At 29.8% G+C, this 24,584-nt stretch overlaps 1 protein-coding gene and 2 long non-coding RNA genes across 9 annotated transcripts in view; all 3 read right to left on the bottom strand.

The window, feature by feature from the left end:
- The window catches only part of LOC121115955 (uncharacterized), a 285,728-nt gene that overhangs the window by 239,346 nt on the left and 21,798 nt on the right, over nt 1–24,584 (bottom strand). For 3 of the 7 annotated variants that reach the window (XM_040710142.2, XM_071887925.1, XM_071887920.1), the window contains exon 1: nt 4,115–4,323. The exons of 1 other annotated variant lie outside the window; for it this stretch is intronic. The gene's annotated coding sequence lies outside the window, so the exon portion shown is untranslated. Of the gene's footprint in view, nt 1–4,114; nt 4,325–24,584 lie in introns of those variants that run through there. 3 more of the 7 variants (XM_071887923.1, XM_071887921.1, XM_071887924.1) reach the window with 2 other exon arrangements.
- On the bottom strand, nt 9,389–11,759 carry LOC139905075 (uncharacterized). Its single transcript, XR_011779551.1, has 2 exons — nt 11,649–11,759; nt 9,389–11,591 (listed from the first exon to the last, which is right to left on the bottom strand). It is a non-coding gene; the product is annotated as an uncharacterized lncRNA (long non-coding RNA).
- Nucleotides 18,128–24,073, bottom strand: LOC139905223 (uncharacterized). The gene is made up of 2 exons (XR_011779838.1): nt 19,077–24,073; nt 18,128–19,016 (listed from the first exon to the last, which is right to left on the bottom strand). It is a non-coding gene; the product is annotated as an uncharacterized lncRNA (long non-coding RNA).

Genomic DNA, 24,584 nt, shown 5'->3' with positions numbered 1-24,584 from the left:
GGAAGATATATTAAATTAATATCCATAGGCCTTCTAAGAGCTGTAAACCTGGACTTTAGTCGCCCAAATGCACCTTCGATAGCCATCCGTGATTTGCATAAATACAATCCAAAATATTGATCTTGAGGATTTGAACCTCCGTTTGAGTATTATTTCATTAAGTAAGCCAATAAGGGGTAAACTGTATCCTCCAACAAGCATATGGGAATTGGTTCCTCATCCTCTAATATTTTCTTCTTTAATGGTGGGATCTGTTCAGTCTTGAAGTAGATGTTTAGTTTTGAATTGGCAAAAAATGCATACTACCGCGCCACATCACAACTACTTCCATAAATTGATATTTGTAGTTGCACACGGCTTGTACAATTATTGAATATTCCCTTTCCTATTAACAAAGTCCATGGAATTACAAGATGGCTGTCTTATTTCTCTATGAGTCCCCTCCACAGCTCTTAAGCATTGTGGCATTCCATGTACATGGTAAAATCCAGAAATAAGATCCTCAGGTTTCGTCACGGGTAATTTTAGATATTTTGGACCAAGATGAATTGCAATTGCTCGACCCGTCTCCCTAACAATCACAGATACAACTTGAAGCGAAAGTCCAAAAGAATTCAAAGTCTTTCGTAACCTCCTTCATCACTGAAGTAGTAGAGAGTACAACCAACCTTCTTATTTGGACAAGTAGCTCTTCTCATATTCGTATTTTGGCCCACTATATGAAGACGAAGTTCTTCTGTGAATGTCAATAGTGAAGCTCTGGACATACGAAAATTAGAATATCATTTATCTTCCCTGTTTACACCGTTAATTATGTTATACCGCCACAAACTTGTAACAATCCAAAACCTACTTATACTTTTCTTCTGTCTCTTACGAATCAATCGATTGAGGGTTCAAGTAATCCTTTTATACCTTTTTCTTTTATTTTCCTGAATTTGATGTAGAATAATCAAGTTTTTTTCCAGCAACTGAAGCAATATCTTTAAATTTTGAATAACAAACTGCACTTCTACACTCATTGATAAGCACTTAGTACTGCCCTCTCATCTAATTAATAATTATAATTATAGAATAATAGTTACAATATTATAATTTTGTACCAAGCGTTGTTTTTTGTAAAAAAAAAATATAAATCCAAGAAATCATAAGAAATTCAAAAAGTTAAATAACAAACCGCCCATTGTAAAAACAAATTCAACAATTTAAGAAAAAAAGTTAATTTTTACACACTAAATGACTACATTTTACCTTTTCCATTTTTTGCTATAATCATCTATGGTGAAATATTTAGGCATGTAACTTTTTTGGACGAGAATTTATGCAAAAACAGTGGATTCTATCATCAAATAAATGTTTTCTAGTCTATTGTTTCATACAACTCGAAGTTCATATTCTTATGTCTAAAAATCAGGTTGAATTGGTATATTTAAATAAACAGTTTTGGAAAGACCAGCATGTGTAACACAATATGCATTGACAAATTGCCTCTTCCACCTTAAAATTTAAAAAATAATTTAGCAGTCAGCAGGTTCCGTTAGTATATCATATATTTTCGCATATTGTTAATTATTGATTTACAAAACTGATTTAATGAAATGAACTAATAACATTTAATTTATGTTTACTCTATTGATGCAATAGAAGTCAAAAAAGAACTAACCCTTATCAAATGTAAGGCTTTTATATTCAAAGGAAAAAAATATGTTTTTTCTCTCTTCCTTTAACCAAAAGTTTAATTGGTATTTTATAAAGAAACTATTGAGTTATTATGTAATATTGATCAACAGGGTTGATTTTATCTAGTGGTAAATATTTTATTATTTTTAATCCGGAATTACACATGTGTAAATTCAGAGCAAAGTGAGACAGTTGGAAAGAGAAAAAATTATTCTAAATTTTCTCAGTGCAAGCGAATTCAGGCAAAGTTTCTCTTTTCTGATGTAAAATTTTCACCGTTCATGCCACTATCAATAATTACAACCGAACATTCATAGAATGTCTCAGCTTCAGAGAGACATGTCTTCAGAACAAAAAATCCAGCTGTTGTAGTGTCTACCCTCCTATTTTTGTGGAGAAGAAGGAACGGCTCAAAGTAGACTCAGACATTGAACTTCTTAATAAGAAGTGCTTCCTTGGGCCAGAGAAAAGTTTGGAGACAACTTTTTTATCACTCAAGACGGAACTCTGTGTCATCGCGTCAATAAGGCCAAGGCCTTCCCGAGAGACAACTTTTCGGACTTTTGGGACCTTAAAATGTGGCATCTTTATAAGTGAACCTCTTGGACCACTCCATCTAGGTTCAACTGGAGAGAAGGTGTGTTCTACTACTGACAGGAGTGCCCAGTCTCTAGAGGCTTCCATAAAGAAGGATTGGACCAAGCTCGAGTCCGATTTCAAAGTCAAGGTATACAAGGGATTAAGGTCTCGTAGAGAGGCAAATATTAGAGCCAATGGCTCACATATATATGTACTTTGAAAGTTGTGCCAAAAACTAATATTAAGATGATTTGTTAAACAAATGTCCTCACAATATCCCTACTTTTATTGTTACTGTTGAAGAATAAGTAAAATGTGTACCACAAGATTAGATGATCCCATATATGTGGTCAACTGATCACCATATCCTCCATTTTAATTATTGTAAAAAAATATATCAGTACAATAAGTAATTTAATTTTACTAGGTATATCAAATATTTATACATTAATTTTTTTTTTTGCAAAAAATAATATTATTTAAGTAACTATATTATTAACTATTACTAATAAGATTAGCAAAAAATGTTATAAACAAATATTATAATTAAAAATATTTTCTTCAATTTTGATAAATTGAGATTAATATTTTTTTAAGGAAAAAATAATTGAAAATATAGTCTATGCAGGTCGCTCTTCCTCTCTATTCAATAGTCTTTCCAACGAATTTTCTCTACTAAAAGCAAAATGAGTATTTTGTCAACAAAATCATAATTTATTTTAAGTAAAAGACATTAAATATATTGATTTGCACATTTCCAGCCATTTAAACTAATTATATTAGAAGTTTTATAAATATATATTGTCTATCTCTGTAGATAAATAAAAAAGTCAAATATGATTTGTATTTCGCCATTTTTTAACAAAGTTTGCAAAATTTTATATGATATATGTACATAAAAATTATTAAAATTATAGATATATATTATTGTACGAAGCAGAGGTAGTTTTTTTAATAATATGAAACCCTTTTATTTCAGTTAAAATGACTTTTGTTGTTAAATGAGTGTATCTTTGTAAAATTTAAAAAAAAAAAATGAGTTTTGGAATTTTCAAAACTAAATCAATAAAGTTTTTGTATCAATGAGTTTTAAAATAGTATTTAATTGATTTAAATTCATTTAAAATAAATAAATAAGTAATTTGAAATTTTGTTATGTCTTGCTCACTTCAGTCTGAAATATTAATATTGGAAATTTAAACACATAAAACAGTGTCCCTCAACTGGGATTCTTCCCTTTCGCGCCACGGTACATCACGTATAATAGATAAACAATCAATAAAACATTGGTTTGAACCTATATAATATGCTGTAAGATAATTGAAAAGCATTATATATCTGCTTTGTAATGAGGGAATAGTTAAAAATCACTCTCATAAAGTTTTTTTTTTTTAAATACATAAAGTAATTATGTATGTATTTAATATATTTTTATCAAAAAAATACTTTTTACCAAGCTATAAATTAAAACTTTAGTCATATTGCATATTATAAACTATCCCAAAAATAAATCAAAAGATTGTTCTTTCTTTAGTAGAATAAACCCATATTGAATAAAATAAATGCCTGTGCAAATAAAATTGCACTGTCCTATGCATGTAACATTTTTTATAACTTTCTTTGGGCTAGCATTTTTGTTTTAGAAACTAAGCATACTAAAAATTAAATACACTCAACATTTTTATTGACTAGTATAAATATAGGCATCCAGTGTAATTTCTGTTAATATGAATGGCATATTTGTAACTTTCAATAGTCAATTAGAAAAATATTTATGAATTAAAAACACAAATACACACTTAAAAAACCATTTAATGTGATAAAATATTTTTAGAAAGCAAAAATTATGTCTTACGTTTTAGTGAGCATTCGTTTCGGATGATTATACTGAGAAAGAAACTTAAATGAATAAAGAGAAGGGAGAAATTCTAAGAGCAAACTTCATGCAAGTCAAATCATTTTTAAATATTTGGAGCTATCTATTTTTATTTAAAATGATGATGAAATTTGTACAGTTTTGAATAGAAAAGCACAACCACCGGAGCTGAATAGTAGAATACAACTGAGAGGTAGTAAAAAGAAATAATTATATACATTCCAAAAAAAAAAAAAAACGTCTGGAAAGCGTAGAAGCAAAAAAAAAAAAAAAAAATCACACAGAAGAGAAGTGTACTTGAATGAAGAAGAAAAAACGTTAAAAAGCAGAAGCGTTGTATATTTATGGCGTGCAATGGGAATAAGGGGTACCCCCCTTTATATTATGGTGTATTTACTAGTGAAAATGTATTATATTATTGGACCATACAAATATTCATATTACATATGTAAAAGCATAAACAGAAAGTGAAGGCTTTTAAATTGCAATTGTTCAATGTACATTTTACATATTCTTACAATAAAAATATACTCTCAATTTGGTCAAGATTTTTAATACAGATACTGTGGTCATTCTCACTTCAAGCGGTGACGGAGGGCGTTATTTCATCTTTTCTTATTTTTAAGAAGGGGAAGTCAATTTAAATGAACAAGAGAGAGAGTTAGGGGTTATTAATCCTTAATAAGGGCTTTAAAATTGGCTTTGTCATGTTATCAGTCCTTCAATTTGTTCCAAATACGTGGTAGATTTTCGGTCATTAATATTAATGTACCTCAGATCAACAATGGGGCATGAGCGTTGTTTAGTCATATTATTTTTTAAGCAAAGCAACAGAAAATGGCGCCACCTTGCAACAAAACAATACAACTACCTCAATGAGTTTTTGTTATTCTCATAGAGGGGCAGTGAAAATTCTACTGAGTATGCACTATCTTTTTAAACTAGCTACAGACTATCTCATCACCTTGCGGTGAATAAATATTTTTTAGTTTCCTCATGCCCCATAGAATTACTTTAGTAAGGCTTTAATTATTTGCATGCTGTTGTTCATAATATATATATTATTACTCATATAAACAATGCTTTCTTGATGCTCAGGATATATTGATGATCACGTCATTAGCCAATTCCCAAGATTTAATATGGGAGTGGATGTCAGATCTTTGGGACCGACACTTTTGCTTTACCACAATAATTAGTTGAAGTCGACGATTATTTACTATATATATTTTTTTTTTTAACTCAAAGTAAGATCAAGGTGTACAATAAACAATTAAATCCAATTTTTGTTTGCCTTAAAAATTAGATTTAAAATTTTTCATGACTAAAGTATTGAAAATGTGGACACACGGCCATTTTGAAGGCGCTGTCTCTCTTGATAAATTTTCTTGATCCCTGATGTGACATCAATTTAAATATTATTAGAAAGGTTGCATCGGTCTTTAATATGATATCTGAAAATGTTCCTGTTCCACAACCCGTCCAGCCTCGTCCGGGTTACTGGTCCTCAACAAATGCCAACTGAATGGTATTTTGATTTATTTATTTAAGTTTCTATTTTATATGCACAAATTACATATGAAATAAATGGAAGAAAAATGATCATGTTAAAAAATAACATAAATAAACATTTTAGTTTATAATTATTCCTTTCCTAAAAAACCTACCTAATCATTTTACACATTCGTAACATACAGAATTTGGATCACACATACAAACATATAACAAAAACCGAAACAAGAGTAAATAAGAATAAGATATAAAAAGGTATTCGCCATTAAGAGTACCAACAGTCTACATAAAAGGAATATTTCTTTCAAAAGCTTTGTAAGATCTTTTAACCAACTTTTAGGAGTCTAAATGTTTTTGCTGACATCGAGTGCCTAATAATGTAATCTTAATATTTCGATCCAGATCCAGAGGTATCTGGAACCATCAAAGAAAAGACAGCATACCTTGCAATAGCTGAAATGATAACAGCTCTGATCTGTTGAGCAGCTAAGGGCTTATAATTCGTAATTCATTGCCCTTCATTAACGCTAATTCCATTGCCTTAGTCTTTCCCTGCGATCCCTTTTGTTTAGAAAGCCACAACAAAACTAGTGTTATTCTGAATTTTGATTCTGGGTTATCTAGTCCCCTCATGTTTAAGGAAGCATATTAGAATTCGAACACAAATCAAATCCACGAAGTGTGTAAAGAGGAGTTAAAAGTTTTTCCACAGTTCTTACATGGAACATTAAAAAATTAAGACCAGCGGAGATTTGAAACTGCACAGTAAAAATTTTTGTCGTCCTAAATAAATAGTAGGGATCGTTCTATTTTTTTTATCCCAAGGTTTCGAGAGACCTAAAAAATTTAAATAATTTCCACATAGCATTAATCTTAAAATTACTTAATTATAACATTTTCAAACGGCATATTGAAGGAGGAATTTGGTTTATAGTAGCCCTAAAAAGTGGAAACCCAAAATTTACCCTTCACAAATACTTTCTAGGCAGCTGGGATTCTTTTGTATTGCTGAAGAAATGTTTCTTCGCTACGTTTTGATTAATTACATCTATGGTAGTGTTCGTCTCATAGGTTAGTGTTCCATACCATAAAATACGATGAGCAGCACCCCATGAAAATAATTTATTCTCAATTTAATAAAATATTATCCATCATCAGAAGCATGTATAAGAGAGTATCTGATACAGTAACTCTATGAGCTATTATTTTATTCAACATTATAGTAAAGTATGTCAATTTACTATTTGAAACAGTTGAGTAAAGCTTAAAGTATATTTAATACAAGTAAGTTGTTCTTAAATTAGGCCTAATTCAAGTTTTTAATTAGGTCCTTTAAAATTATAGAGGATTGTTACATGATGACATCTATGGAGGATATATATGAAGAGATAATCTATAATAGATTTTTCTATGCGTCCTCAAATGTTTTGGATAGAAACCGACAAAATATCAAAATTTTGGGACCAATACACTAATGTCATATTTGGGCTTTTGAGATAATATTTTTTTGAAATTATTTGAAGGTGAGTTTAGAGAAAAAAGGTCAACCAATTAATTTGGGATTTATCTGTTTTTAAAGCCCAAATATAAATAAATTCATATTAGTCTTGTTCTAATTTGGAGCCATCCGATCATTTTTTTCTCCAAATCCATCATTTTTGTAATTGATATCTTCAATAAATTAATATTGTATACCATTTTTTTGATTCCCTTCAATATTTATTCATTACAAATGTTAAAGTAAATTTCTTCAAATCGAGTTTGCAATCTACCTAGTTCATAACTATGTGGTTCCTTAAGGTAGGAAAAAATGACTCTTTTGCACCTAAATCAACCTTTTTAGAAGTGAATATCCCATACCTCCCTCGCTTAAAAATTATATCTAGGTCTCTAACTCTAATTATATGTACAATTTTGAAGGACTCCTTATATTTTTCTCTTTTAAGGATAGGAGGTTATTTGATAACTACAGCTAATTAATAATAGTAAACATTTACTTCAGCCTTTATTATTTAATTTCCTTCTTGTTATAATTTCCGTTCTTAGCAAGTAATTTTCTTTGTCATAAAGTCTGCTTTATTTTAAGAAAAGGAATGTTGTTGATGGGAGATCCCAATACATTAAATTCTTAAGAATCATGTATCTCAGTAATGACAAAATGTTGAAAAAGGGGGAGTAAAGCCTCTTTGGTGATATTTATTTTTTATCATGGTGAATATTTTGGTTTGAAATAGTATTATAATGCCATGGAACCTGAAAAAAGATTATACTCTATTCTGACTCTTGTATTTTCATTTGCCTTGTTACTTTCTCTCTACAGTTAGTCAGAGTGTGTATTATGAGTGTGATTGATGCTCAAACACCTACTTAAATGTAGATTGGTGAACGATTAATTGTAATGTATCCAAGCACAAAGTTATAGAACTCGCACTTTGAGGAGAAATGGGTTACATTAGATTATCTTCAGTAACAGATGAACTTATTGGAGGAACAGAAGATTCTGGAGACTAACATATTATTTAAAATTTAAATATCTTAATAATACATATGTAAAGCGTTTGATTATTATTATTTATGAATCTCAAAAAAAAAAAAAAATTTAATATAATTCCCCAAGATGGCTCGACAAGTTTCATATCTGACCCGACATGAAGTCTGTCAAATCTAATTTTTACTATCTGGCTGGGAGAAGATTAAAGAATATTCCAAGATGACTCAAGGAATCACATATTTCATGTTTAATCCAAACTTAAGTTTTTTCAATCTTTTCCTTTGGTTAGTCTATTTTTTTGTACTCCCTCGATAATACCTACCTAATTATACTCTTGGATAGAGCTCTGAAGAACATAAAAATAGGGACTAATGGGTTCTGACATAATATTTATTATCAACGATAAACAAAATTATTTTTTCCCTTAGATATTAAAAAAAACGTACATACAATGTCGTTTTACATGTAAGATGGTCCGCTTCCTTTAATTCCCTTCAAATCTACGAGTACTTCTTTGAGATTTTTAGGCATTCCAACATTGAATCAGTTATTTAAGCAATTTGGAAGTTCCCACTTTAGTACACCTTAATCGTTACATATGAATGATCCTCAAACAAATTGAATACTCTTTAAAATTATATTTTATAGCTGTAATTCATGATTTAAACTAATTGATAAAAAAAGTATTTAGTTTTTAAATTGTGCATAAATATTTGTTTTTAAATTAATAAACTATTAACATACAATATCTAATTGATAAAGAATAACAAATCTCTCTCACCCTTCCATCTCCTCTTTTCATATTTATCTTTAAAGTAAAAAAATTATAGGAAATCATAGAAAACATTTATTAAAATCTAGATGAAAGTCACTTTGCCGGATGCCATTTTGCCGAACAGACACTTTGCCGGGAAAAAATATGTTTAATGATGATTTATGCTGCAATAACATATAACTTTTTCATATTGCACCAATTTTTAAAGATGAAACCAGGAAAATAGTTATTATTTTGTAGGTATGCCCTTCAATATATGGGAATACTTTATAAAAAGAAATATCTATAAAATATTCAAATACTACTAAATGTATCTTTTTATAAAGTATTGCTTATATGGTAATTATGATATCGTATTAATGCATATATAAATTAAACAAGTTAGTTCGGATAGATTAAAATGATTAAAAAAGAGAAAATGTTGGATTTCGAATTAAAAACAATACTGTTAATATCAATACGTTTTGAGTTGATATATTTTCTAATTATTCATTTTTTTATTTGTTTCTAAAACTTTGGCGAGGAAAAACCAACTTGTATGAAATGATACAAAAATCTTGATAAACATACTTAGTAATAAATAATATCAAATAAATAATCCAAATCACATTTGATTTACATTAAATTAAAAACATAAAAATGACCTTGGAATATAAGCATGTCAGTCAGGAATTGACCATGTATATAAGAACTTGAACATATTCAATCTAAACAAGTGATTCATTTGCATTGAATCTTAGTCAACAGTAATTGATTTATGGACTTCCTAGCCCAGTGGTTCCCAACCGATCTTAACCCATGCCCCACCAATGCATTTCTGATATGTGGATGCCCCGGGATATTTGATTTACGGTGTTTAAAAATTAACTGTTATTCACGGTAGAGAGGCTTAAAAAAACCATTAACTTATCTCTAAAGAAGCATCCATGAAGAGAAAAATATAAAACGATAGAACAGTTAAATAAATAAAGATTCCAAACATATAATAAAGAACTGAAATCAGAAGTAGAAATATTGGACAGAAATGTATTCTGTAATACTTTGATCATTTTAATCATTGAACTAATAAAAAATAAAAATTGAGCCCACCTAAAGATGTAGGTTAGTGAGATCCTTGTGCATCATGTCTACGACAGAGAGATTTTATATCAAGCTCCCATTTAGTCAACTTAATTCTCAAACCTCCTCGTTTAGTAATATCCAGTTGATTTCTTTTTTCAATAGCCAATCATTGACAACACTAAAGCCACATTCAGCTAATTATGAACATGGAAAGGGTAACAACAATTTTTCTTGTAAAGTTGGTTGAATATGAGTATTTGGTCTCTGTCTCATAACAAAGCCATGTTATCTCTCCTTTTATATTAAATAAAGTTTTAACTGACTCGTCATTCTGCATTTTCCAAGAGTTCTTCTTGGTACTGTATCGAGACATCAGATATATTCACTATCATTGGCTGCATCACCCATGTTGGAATTTCACATTTTTTTAGCCAATGAAACTGGTCAAACAATTTGTGAGAAATGTTTTCTTGATATACTTCAATAAATGTAACAAAACCAAATATCTTTGTATCCACATGAGTTTTATTTGATCCTTGATTTGATTCAACATATTCAATTTCTCAAAAATATCTGTCAAATAACTCAGAAAATGATTTACCTTCAACGGTTAGCATTACAGGCTTGTCACTTAAAAACACACTGAGAATATCATATAAAACGATGAATCTTTTCAAGTAATTCCCCTTTGAAAGCCCCCTTTCTCACATAGTCTCTGCATTTTCATTTTCACAAAATTGCTTGAATAGACGCTCACATTTTGTATTAGCTTTGATAGAATTAATACATTTTATAACTGAGCCTAGTACCTCATTAAGAAGAGGAGTAATTTTTTTGCCCACTAAGTTCTCTCTATCAATAACACAATGCACAAGAATCATTTCTGGATTCTCATCTTTCATCAATTTAAGGCAGACTTTTTATTGCCCATTATAACCTGTCGCACAAGATATTATGTTTTCCATTGGTATATTATTGACGAATAAATAATTAGTTAGTTTATCATATATATCAGCAGCAAAAGTGGTGGTTTCTAATGATTTGCAAAATAGCATAGTTAGAGAAATTTGTAGATTTTAACTTTTCGACAAGTTGTGTTTCAATATCTTCGCCCATTTCATCTATTCTTCTACTAGTAACAGTATTGTTACTGAGTGGCATGGCTTTAACAACGTTGTCATCTTTTTCCATGACTGTTTTGAGCAATACTGATATTGATGGTTTTATTAAATCCTCTCCTATAGTATGATTTTTTTCCACTATTTAGCAATGAGTAAAGATATCTCATAACTAGCCTCAAGAGTAGAGCCGACCCCAACAGTTTGCTTAGTAAACAGAGACTTTATTGTTGATCTTTTTGTAAACTTCTCCTTTAACGACTTAAAGTAATTTAAATCTGAATTTACAGACACACTATGTTTCGTATTCAAATGCAACTCAAGACGACCTGGTTTCATTGATTCGTTGGTCAAACATTGTTGGCATAACAGGCAGAGGCAGAAAGGTGACTGTTCATCATGTATAGGAGGGATGAATCCAGATTTTAAATATTCTTCTGAATATTGACGAACTTTTTTTTTTACTTACACTACTCATTTTATGCATAAGGTTTGTTACTGCAATAAATAAAATTATTAACAAAGTAGGCTATTAATAGTTATAATTGAATTTACATATTTGCCGAGTTCGATTGGTATATCTATAATAATACAAAAACTCTGATAACGATGTTTCCCCGAATGTTTTACACTTTGTATGTAGTATGTTATCGTAGTGATGACGTCACTGCAGAGTAAAATTATGTAGCAATTAAATCAATATTACGTAGAGAAATCTATTAGTCCAATACCTGCACCTAAATTTATTGAAGCCATCGGAACTTTTCTCTGATAAATATAATAATCAAAACTAAAATTCACATTATCGTTTTTTTAACGAAACTTAACATTTTGAAATAACTTTTTTATATTTGAAAGTAACACAGAACTTAAAGTTATGATTTTTCCAAATTTTATTAGAAAATAATAAAGTTAACTTTATTTCGCTAGTATGTGGATTAATTAATAATATAAAAGAGAAGAGCATATGTAAATAAAAAATAAGTAAACTCAAGAAAATAATAAATTAAAGGCACCACTATTATTATTAATGAAAATACCTATGAACGATGAAAAAAAAGCCTGGCACCCTTAAAACTACTGTTTATGAGAGATAGATGTAACTTTTTGTTCCAGCAATATTTTTGTTATGATGCAGTAAGTTTTTGATTGATTTTGCTTTAACTTATATCATTTAAATTATCTGTAGTCAGTTGATATAATTTTAACGAAATTGAGAGCTCGCCAATTAAGGAACTTAAGAGTTTTGTAACATCTGAATCTGGATATAATACATTTAAAATGAGTAATTCCACGGTTTGAAAGAATTAGTTTTTATTCATGGGAACGGATATATCATAAACTCTGATATTTATTATAATCCTTCAAATCTACATTGCATCGCCAACACTTTTTAGTATGCTTTTGAAACATTGAATCTGATTATATTATTCATTTTCAAAAAAACTTTGTTTAAGTATTATGCGTATTTTTTTGGCAATATTTAAACGAGGTTTAGTGAATTTAATTAATTTTTTTTTTTAAAGTTTTTTCTTTATTTTTCTTTGTGATTTCTTTGATTCTTTTTTTTCCCAATGTGAGAGCTGAGACGTATTGTGGGAGTTAATATATTATAACACTGTAGCTTATATATTATTCACTACACGCAACCTCATCAAAAACTGATGACTACTAAATTGTAAGTTAATTAAAATTTCAATTCAACACGAGAGTAGCGATTCCTTTAAACCTAACCTGTTCTGTCTTCAAAAATTAAAAAGTAATGATAACAGTTTTAGTATAAATATATATAATTTAAAAAATAGATGGCATATTAATGAATATTGTAGTAAATTAGGCTTTTGTAAGTCAAACCAGCTCTGAGCCAAAATTAAAAGTATTTTAATTGTACCCGATTTCCTTGATGTGAAGGTTTTTTTTATATAATTCGTAAATTTTAGTATAAAGCAAAAGGAATGCCGCGTTAAAGGCAAAGCTCTTTATATTACATATTCAAAACAATAAAATGGATCCATTTCGAAAAAATATTAGGATATTTTTATAAAATGATTTTCAGAAGGAAAGTCATTCAAAAAACTTATAAATAAACAGACTACTTCTGTTTTTAAAACGGTCTCAAAACATTCTAAATGATGACAGTACATGCAAACGCCCTCAAATAAACAACCATGTTTCACCTCGTAAATTCTAATAATATGCAAATTTTATTAGTACATTTTTGTCACTTGTAAAAGATATCAACATTCCTTCTTATAATTCTGAAATTTTATCTATTACACTCAAAATTTATTTTATAATCGATGAACTTATCCGTACTATTACAGACCAAATGGAACAACAATCAGTTAATTTTTGCACCTTTTCGCTTGAAAGGGAGTTTTAAGGCCATGTACATTCAAGGAAAATCCCATTAGGAAGTACTTATCTTTATAAAAGTGTAACAAAAAAAAAATAACCTGGCAACTGATGAAAATGATTTTAAAAATTATACAAGAAAACCTTTTAACATTTAACTGAAAATAATTATTTAATTTATTTTGAAAATGAAAACCTTAAATTAAAATTCTTTCCATTTTAAATAGAATATGTTATATATAGTCTCGTACTTATATCGACTTAAAAATACTTAGGGAGAGAAAATATGTACAATGTACATACATATCATTTGTTTATTCTTGACGACATGCTTTAAAGAAATGAATGATGATGTAAAAATAAAATATATAATAACAGTATTATTTATTTCCTTATTCTAAAGATTTATTTTACATAATGTATATTAAATAATCAATCCTTTATGTTTGTAAAAATATATATACATCAAAAATTCTTGGAAACCTGAAATATATAATATATACTTATGTACTCATACTTATTGAACAAAAAATAAAATAATTCATTCTTGTCACCTGACTACAAGAAGTTTTTTGTAGCATTTCTGCCTTTCCTAACCCCACGGTGTGGTCCTTTATTAGACTTCCATCTAAAAAGTTTAGTTAACACACAGATTATGATTTGTATCAATACTTTTAACAGGTTTAATATGGCCCAATTCACTATTGGGTGGAGCTTATCTTTTTAAATGTTGAAATATGAGCTCTTTATCATCTTTGTTGTACACATTACAGGTTTTTATGTGAACTATCTGTCTGATCATTAGCATATTACACCCAAATAATTCCACTGATACATACCATAATTTGCAAGTACGCATATTGTTTAATCAAATAAGCAAAAAATGCAAATTTGGATGACATATGTGGCATAATTATTACATTGATAGAAAATACATATATATCTACATTTTATAAAATAAGTGAGAAATTTTTGTTAAATAAAATAGGTTTAAACAATAAATATGACACCAGTGGTCAGTTGAGGCCGAGAAGAATGACTGGTTATATATCATACTACTAATATTAACTTATTGAAATTAATTAATATTTTGATATCTTAGAGCATACAAAATTAACTACAAAACAAGTCTGAACTCTCTAGCTTACGTACAAGGTGAGAAAATGAAACTTGAACGTGATCGATGAATTTCCATTCGTGCACTCCAGGCAGATTGGCCTCCATGACCGCCGTCAGCAAGTCTAAACGTTGGAAAGGAAGAAGGGTCAATTCTTTGGACAATTCTTATAATTCATTTGTGGTATGAACTGGAGCTTTAATCCTGGAGTCATAATATTTCTGACTTTGTAAATAAATCTTTAGACACAATACTCATAATATAATTGATAATGGTACTCTAATTCTGGACATCCTGGGTCAAATAGGTTGTATAAGAATAAGTTACTTAGAATCAAATGTTTTTAAAAAAATTGTCAATTTTTGGACAAATAATGGTCGCATTTATGGAACGGCGTAGCTCAGTGGACAACACGCTTGCAAAAAGTGATTGAGTTGAACTCTATGTTCATAGATTTGATATGCAGTTGCTCCTAGAGAGGTAAATATGAATATTACACTTAAAATATATGCATAATAATGGCAGTACTTGGAAATATTGATATTTTTTCAGCTGATATAGTTTTGAACCACTCGGCAATACCAAGAAAAAGTTTAAATCCATAGATCAATATGCTTAAGAAAATATAGTTTTATAATATGCTAACTTATAAATATAATCTTCTTATAAAATACAGTGAAGACTAAAATGAAATGTGTTAATTTCAGTTTATTTCGAACCTTATTCTTTTTTGTTCCTTTTTGAAGGGATAAAGGGGATTAGTATACAAAGCAACAACTGATAAGAAAATGCAATATATTTTTTGATATTTTGGGAGTATCATTCTGATAAGTGCTTAGAAAGAGATAGCAAAGAAGTTTGGCCTGATTTGCACCAATATTATATGACGAAAGCTTGTATCATTAGTTTATTTTACAAACAAACTAAATGTGCAATTACCTTTACATAATTATGATTAATTAGGTAATTACTCTACACATAGAGCTTTCCAGTACTCACACATCAAACTATAGAAGTGTAATTTGTTACCGTAATTGTAACGTATTTACTCTATATATATAGTTCTAAGTTACCATGTAATATTCCTATTATTTGCAACAGTTTTCACATAGTCAGAGTGTACTTTTTATATGTCCAGACTTCTTAACATTACTTTCAGCTTCATCGAAGCGCTTTTTACATCTCCAATTAAACTTATTGCTTGCTACAAACATTGTTTTTATTTCTTAATAGAAATAATTGATTATAAAAGCAACTTTTGATCTTTCAGTCCTCTCTTTCCGTTGACTTAAAAAAATAATTTATAAAACAAACTTTATTTACATCAATATAAAATTAAAAGTGCCATACGCGGAGATGTTTATTGAAAAAAAGAGGGACTGTTGTAAAAAGTATGTTTGAGTTTGAAAACTTTACCTCACATAATATTTTTGTAAAAAGTATTTTTTAATCAATACAACTACAATAGATTATAATTTTGTACTTTATGACTAAAAATTCAAAAGCAACATTATGATTATAACAGAAAAATAAAATAAGAGCACTAAAAACTGTAAATAAAAAGTCATAAATATAACATTTGTGAAATTAATGTAATACAAAAGAAAAGAAAAAGAATAATGAAAAAGGCGATAATTCTGTACATCTCCACCCATATGTGCTAACGATTCCATGTATCTCCGTTATTTGTAATCATGGGATAATTAATTCATGATTACAGTATTGATTGGCAAATGATTGTTTTGTCTATGAACATACATATGTCATCATCATTCATTATGGAAAAATAATACAGTACAAACGTACAAATTATAGATGAACATTTATCATTGAAATATATATACAAAAATTATGATTTTACAAATGATTATAACAATAATTATTTATATCCAAGGTGGGCCAGTTAAACGAAGACTCTCGAGCCTCTTGGTCTTTATGACCTCTGTCAAAATGTGGCGTGGGGTCATTGTATATGAGGACAGTTCCAATTTAGTACAGCCATCGTGATGTGGATTCGTCGAGTTGGTGGGGTCCTACTTGATCTTCTTCTCCAAGCTGGACAGGATATCCGAATCCCTCTTTAAATTGTGCAGCCTACTTCCTGCTTTTCTGGAGAAGTCTTCTCCAACATTTTTAATCCTGACTACCTAAAAAATCAGGCAATCCTCGCCACCTTGACTTCAGCATCTAGTAGATCTGTGATACAATGCCTTTCGGCTTCTAGCTCACTCATGATGACTAGACGACGAAATATTTATTGGAATTTGTTTATGCATGCAAGATGATTCAACCGGAATGTCGAAAAATAATCACTAAAACTTACTATATTCATAAGAAAATAAACATTAATTAATTTTTGTTTAGTGCAAGTAAAAGGTAGAAGTGAGACTTAGGTTATAAGTGAATTAAGACTAGGGATGTGAAAATTGTCTAAATCCCTACGAGTAACCTGTAGAATATAATTCCTATTATTAATTATTTATTTCTATTTTGAAAGTTTAAAGATATTAGCCACCAAGGAGCACAATCATTTTTATAGTGATCACTGTCAGCAGATATGTCGTTCATAAAACTTGCCAACATCGACTTTTCTTTTTGATTTACATTGATTTAGAAGCTTCTTCTCTTTATAGTTTTAATTCCTTTTTTCCTCAAAACTTCATTTGTTTGTAATCTGATTTTTTGAGGGAAAAAGGAATTACAACTATAAAGAGAAGAAGCTTCTACATTTAAAATAGCATTAGCGAAGGGAAAATATATGTAAATTCAAATATATATACATTTATTTTATTATGCATTTTTAAAATATTTTACAGTGAATATAAGCGTTAATTTTTCTAAAAGAGAAAGATGTTAAGAACACCTTATAACAAATTAAAAAATATACAAAAAGAGAAAAAAAAGAGGCGCAACAATCATTTTTCGTTTTATACTCGCTAAACTGTGCGTTTTCTCTACAAATATACAACTTTTTATAGTTAATCAATGGAACTCGATCTTCATATAATTTCTGGGGGGGATGTTACATTATAAGTGTCTGAGTTATTAGCAAACTCTGGAATAAATTACCAGGGTTTCAAGAATGTTATTTACGCATTCTACTCCAACAATGCATATGAAAAATGGAAGAAGAAACGAAGTGGGAGATACTTTTAAGTTAGGTTATCACATCTATCAAGCATATGGAAGCAAATTATTTCTAAGATAGCATATTATATTTTTCAAGCCTTAACAATTATCCCATTCAAAATGAACAGTAAATGTGATTTAAAGCGTTTCTTTTTTTCGTAGAAAAATGTCATGTTACTCATTTTCGTGCCTAACACGAGAGTAATTTATCATTTCATTTTCACTTCTACACGCAAGACACATTTTAAATCACAGAATTTCTTTACTTTAAAAAAAAATAGTTGTTAAGGTTTGAAAATTATAAATGCAAAGTTCTTTAAAATATATTTTCATGCAGGGTAGATATAGTAACCCACTTTCATTCGGTAAAAATATGTTTCTTTGATAATATCATATTAATTTAGTAATAACTTATCCTCTATAGTCTAAAAAATTTAATATTCTTTTCTTTAATTATTATTTTTGATCATTAATTTACAAGTATAATGATAAAAAAAGTATTATATTTGTTTACATATACTTATGATATCAAATGTAAAAATAACTACTAATGCTAAATAAATATATTTATTCCTGAAATCTTAAATTTTATGCTAAGAGGGCTAATTAACTAATAAAAGTCCTTGCACAAGGATTTGGAAATAAGTAAGGGAGAGTTGAATATATATATATTGGATAAAATGAATTTACAATCAAAAATGGTTTATTTAATTTTTGGAGTGGAGGAGTGGCATACTTTGCTTTTGTGTTTTTTCGACTGATTTGCCGTAGGACAGTCCAGGAGTGACTTTTAGGGCTCATAGGTCAGAAATATAGGAAGGAGATACTCTTCTTAAAGGATCTTCTTCCGTTTCGTTGGACCTAGCTCACGTCAACTTTTTCCATTAGTAAATGAAAGTGTGTCCTCCAATTCATCACTCGTCCATACTGGCAAACACATTTCCCTTTTTTCTTACCAAATGAATTAAATAAAATATCTTCTAGAGAGCGGGAGCGGCTTTTTCTAGTTGGCAGCCTAAACATACTTTTTATTTCCGAAAGATGTTGTCATTTATTGAAGATATAACATCTAAGTATATAAAGTAATAACTAGTCCCTAATCTCTTAAATGACGAAAATTAACAATAAAAGTTTATCAAGTATTTATAAATGTAAGTCCTAGTTGGACTTAAAGTAAATTTCAAGATCAACACTGGAGTAATTTCAAACTATATTTCCTTGCTATATACGGAGTGGGATCTCTAATTTTTCCCCTTTTTCTCATGGCTGCTTGCAGCTGATCAAATAAAACGTCCCGACCGCTAAGATTCTCTCTCGCAAACCTTTTTCAAATTATCAGGATTAACACTTTAATATTTAGTAGGTAGTTTATTTTTACATACTGGCAGGAAATGTTTTATTCATAAGTTCTGATGAATCATTTATTAGATATTTGTTTCCATCCATCAACTTAAAGAGAGTCAATTTTTGAAAATGGACGAGCTTCCTTCTGATTAACCACTCCAGTTGGGAATACCTTGAATACTATATAATCAAACGAACAAAATATATTATTTTAATATAAATATTTCTTATGATTTAGATAATAGGTATAGATTGGAGATATTTTTCTTTTTGATAGAGGACAAGAAGATAAAATTCTTAGTATCAAAGGATTTCAACATATATATACTTATGATATTGCTATTTTATATGGACTTAAAAAAATGAGTTAACTGTTACCCCTTCAGGTTAATTGTTTTTGTCTTGTCCACACTAAAAATGAGTGAAATAATTGTAGGGTAAGAATTTAGGCATTTGCGAACCCTCTAAAGAAACGATTGCACGAAGTATCTCTCTTAAGGAGATACTCTGGGAATGGAGACTTTAGTCTAACATTCAGAGCGAGTAGATCAATAAAGAATTCAAGTGAGCAATCAAGATGTGATTCTTACTGCGGTGCATTTACAAACTAACTCGATTATCTTAGGCGATAAAAATCAAGTAGTTTTCTTTGAACCTTTAGAAGAACTGAAGTTAAGGGAATGTAGCTATGAAATTGATGTTATTATAAAAAAATAAAAGAACCATAACATATTAATGGTGTTGGTTACATCGATGATGGTGGGCAAAGTAACCTTGCTCATCTAAACCCAATGAACCACACAAAAACCCTGATATTATTCTTTTGTCAAAGACAAGATCAGATTATATATTTTTTTCCTCCCCAACGGTCCTAATATTTCTCCTTAAAAGAATAAACAGTCAATAAAGAGCAGAAAATTGATATTGACTCTATTATTAAACACTCTTTTTGCAATCAAAAATAGAATAATTATATTCTACTTCTATAAATAGGAGATTTTATCGCATTAGTATCGCTTAATGTCCAAGAAGAGAAAAACTATAAAGTTAGGCATGCCAAGATGAAGAAAAGTTTGTCTCTTGCCTCATCCCATCCCCTACAAACAAGTTTTAATAAAAACATACACTAATGCAGAGTAAGTCCGGTACTAATGTCAATTTATCACGTCAGTTGCTTATTATACTTCCTTACGACAACATATCCCTGTCTTCTTTTTACTTGGACAAAATCCTTATACAATTTTTGCGTATTTTGAGTAACTTAAATAGTAAAATTGACACAGTGTTTTTGACCAAAGCAGTCACGTACACTACTCCATTTGTCCAAAATACAGAAAAAGGGTCAAACAGGGTAGTAAGTACCAACTGAGGATGATTGCCATGAAGTTTTGTGACGTGGAATGAGCCAAAATCATTCTAGTCCTGCTTTGTACAAAAAAAAAAACCAAAAAAACATCATGGCTAATCGATTAATGTGATCTCCGAAAGCATCTTTAAAACGTCCTTTTGAATACTCCGTCGTGTAATCAATGAATACTTATAGTACCACAGTAATGCACGTTGCAAGGGATAGCTTCTAACCCTGTCAAAAAGGGAGAAAATGGTCACTCGAACCAGCCCATAATTAAGCTATAACAGAAGCCTTCCGCAAACGATTTTTTTTTTCGTTCTTCTTAGTTGAGAAATATTTCTATCAAACCCAGAAGCATAACTTGAAGAACAATATATAATTGAAAAAAAGTCCATACAACGTCTATATCAGTTTTCTGTACACCCAAGTATTTTTCCGGACTTATAGTATCATGAAAGACCGACCTTGGATCTAGCAGCAAAAGGGGGCATCCTGTCATATCAGCCAAAGAACACCCAATTTCCTTGAATCTGAGAATGTAATGTACATCCTGCCGAGTTCTTGGCCTCCTTACTCCACATAATGTAACCCTTTCGACTATTTTTTTCGGGGGCAATATTTAACAGGTTTACAATGAAGGTCCCCAATGAACCACAAGATCCCTGAGAGCTGGGATAAAGAGGATGTTGTGAACATGTGGTACAACTTATGCGATTTTATTGATTGAATATCAGATTTATATTATAATGTTGATTTTTGCGAATATTTTTTTAAGAAATCGATTAAAATAAAGTCACAGCGGCGTTTTACTTTTTTTATCGGCCTGCAAACGTTTAAATGAACCACCCTTTATAACCTAGTTCATACCTTATTCTGGAGATTTGCTATGAGGAAATCAAGATAGGATTTGATATTAGAATCTCCTCATTCTCTGAAAATAACAACAGGAGTTAAATTTCTCCCTGAACCTTCTTCTGATCATAAATGATCCAATTTGATTTACATACAGTTTAAAAAAAAACAATTTGTTATTCGAAGTTGGATTTTGCAAGATGTAAAGTTTCGAATTATTATTTAAAAAGGGTTTTTAAAGAGACTTGACAACTTGTTATCTGCAAAATTTATGAAGAACTTTATATTAATATACATGTAAAAAAAAAGACTCCATCTTATGATTTTACTCTTTTACTTTTCAAAAAGATTATTATGATTAATTTTGAAACATCATTTAAGGAATAAAATTATGAGCATAAGACCAAAACGTACAAATAAAAGTACAATAGTTGTAGTTATAAAGGGTGATTCAAAACGAACGGTTTTTGGATTGTAGAAATAAAACACATAAAATATTATATTATGGTCAAAACATCATTATGAACGGAAAAAACAATCCTTTACAATTATTTCTAGAAAATAATCCCCTTGATATGTTGGCCGCAACTGGCCTTTAAATGGCCCATTCTTTCGCGCCAATTTTCGATGACGCGTTTGAACATTGTGACCGGAATCTAACGAATAACTCACTCAATATTTGCTTCTGATGCTTCAATCGTCGCTAGTTTATCCACATAGACTTTTGCTTTTACATAGCCCCAAAGAAAACAGTCCAAAGGTGTGATATCACACGATCTTGTTGGCCAATTCATCGGCAAAAACGTGAAATTAATTGCTCACTAAAATGACGTCCCAGTAAGTCCATTGTTACGCACGCTGTGTGGCAAGTGGCACCGTCTTGTTGGAACCAAATATCGTGGAGACCATGTACTTCAATTTGAGGTACCAAAAAGTCTGTTACCATGGCGCGATAACGTTCGTTCGATTCTTCACGATCTTCGGCTACACTCTCGGTTACGGCTGCAATATTTTCTACGCTACGAGTTGTACGTGGCCTACCAGACAACGGGACATCCCAGCAAGTTGCTGCCCCTTCAAATTTTTCGATTATTCTGCGAATTGTGGATTCTGAAGGTCGATTATGTGGACCATAAGTTGGGCGTAATTTGCAAAAAACTTCTTTTACAGAACGCTGATTTTCATAGTACAATTGAACAATTTGTACACGTTGTTGTGGCGTATACCTTTCTATGATGAATTGTAAAACAATACTGAGTAAAAATGACGTATGAATTTTACAGAAATCGCGCGCGCCTGTCAAAAAACCCCTACTGGAAAAAACCGCTTGTTTTGAATCACCCTTTACATTCCTAAAACGCCCTTAACTTATTTTTAATAATCAATAATATCGAGGAGAAAGCTAATTATAATAGTCAGATTATTTTGTAGTTTATAAGAAAAATCTTGGTCTTTCGTATCCAATTGCTTCGACCTTGGTCATAGCAACGAGATGGAATGAGCAAAATCCTCATCCACATCTACGAAACTCTTATAATGATTTTTTTAAGGTTTAACAATTTATTACTCTTCTAAATATAATGTATCGTATCATTGAAAAGATGAGAAGTGATCAAAATTATTTTAGTGTCATGTTTTTCTCTAAAGGTTTTTTTTAACTTACGACAAAAATTGTAACATTTAAAATTTGAAAGAGAAAACAAGTTGAGTTTGTGTATTATTAAAATAAAGAAAAATGTGTAATCTTTTTAACCCATTAGATAATGAGACCCCTTTGTGCGCTTCGTGACAATCATGAGAAGAACTTTTGCGATTATTTGATAAAATAATTATTATAGAGGTCATTTTCTCTATAATATTTGTTAAAATCAATAGTTTTTTTCATGTGCTTGACACTAACACAGTCGTTCAATATGTGCAGAGGTCTCTTCTGCTAAATGAATATTTTCTATTCTATTATGCAATATTGTCCAAGCAGGAGAGCATAAGAAGCGCTACGAAACCTCATACATTCAAACTACTTCATGGGGTGAAGGAGGAAGAAATAAAATGATATAGTACATTTTGTGAAAACAGTTCTTGAGATAAACTTTATTTATCGAGTAAATTGCTTTGAAGGCAATAACGATTGTTTGGATGGATCTTTTATGCGGTTCATCTGCATTTATGAATCTCAGTCCACTCATAGTTCCATTGAATTCATATGTTTTTATGACATTAGGATATCCATGATGTTCAGGAATCTCATCTCTTTAGAAAAGGAACTTGTGCCTTACTCTGTGAATGGCATCTCATTGAATGGAAGTAGCAGTCATTGTGCAGATGTCCTTTAACATCCAAATCTGTTACTTCGTCATCCAATGGTTCAAATACACATCCGTTGCTCTATATCTTGTATGGAATTGTTGTATACTTATATAGGAACTGAGGAATATTTATTCAAGATAAATAATACTTGAACTAAATGGACAATGAGGCAAAGAGACTTATCTGCAGCTCTTCCAATGAACCTTCTTCATAGTTATACTCTATTTTGTCTTTTAATATTTTTAGAAAACTATTTTATTTATTTGAGTCCTTAAGTGTCATTGAGGTACATAACAAATAAAACAAATCTAGACACTAAATAAATTTATAAGACTATATTATTTCTTTAATTCTAGAGATTTAATCCTCGTTTCCAATTTAATTATTACTAGGCAGTCTCTTCTGTCATTGAAAAAAAAGTACAAAACGATCTTGGGCTATGAATTTAATGTGGTCCTCTTTTTAGATATAAATATCAGTAAAGCCGCAAAACATTTTCGACTTTCCTTTTTACTACGTACAAGTATATGCATAAATTGTTCATGCATGATAAATATGTTAATAAATTATCATATTTATGATAATTATGTGATAATTCTTGTTACTCCAAAATTAAAACATAGAATGTTTAATTAATTATTTGTTACAAATTTCAATAATTAAGTGTTCTTTAATTAATTAAATTATGAGGATACTTCAAAAGTTAATATTTATTATTGATCATTATATGAACACAACACAGTAGCTTGTAGTTCGAATCTTTTATCGTTGTAATATTTCAAATAAATTAAATAATAAACAAACACGACAGATATTATACAGACTTTATATCTCTATGGATTCTATCGAATGGAATAAATGCTAAAAATTAATAACCTTAATATATCCGTTATCAATTATAATTCGAAATGATGGATTATTTGTATTTGAAAAGACTCACGATTGCACTCAAAAGTTGGGTTGTAGGAGAAATGTAAGGGAGGAAAACTGTAAAGCTCTTTACAGTTGGAGGAATCTGAATAGAAAGATGAAAACG

The sequence above is a fragment of the Lepeophtheirus salmonis genome, chromosome 4 (assembly GCF_016086655.4).
Source record: "Lepeophtheirus salmonis chromosome 4, UVic_Lsal_1.4, whole genome shotgun sequence".
NCBI lineage: Eukaryota > Metazoa > Arthropoda > Copepoda > Siphonostomatoida > Caligidae > Lepeophtheirus > Lepeophtheirus salmonis.
This window is presented reverse-complemented; position numbering and strand designations above follow the sequence as displayed.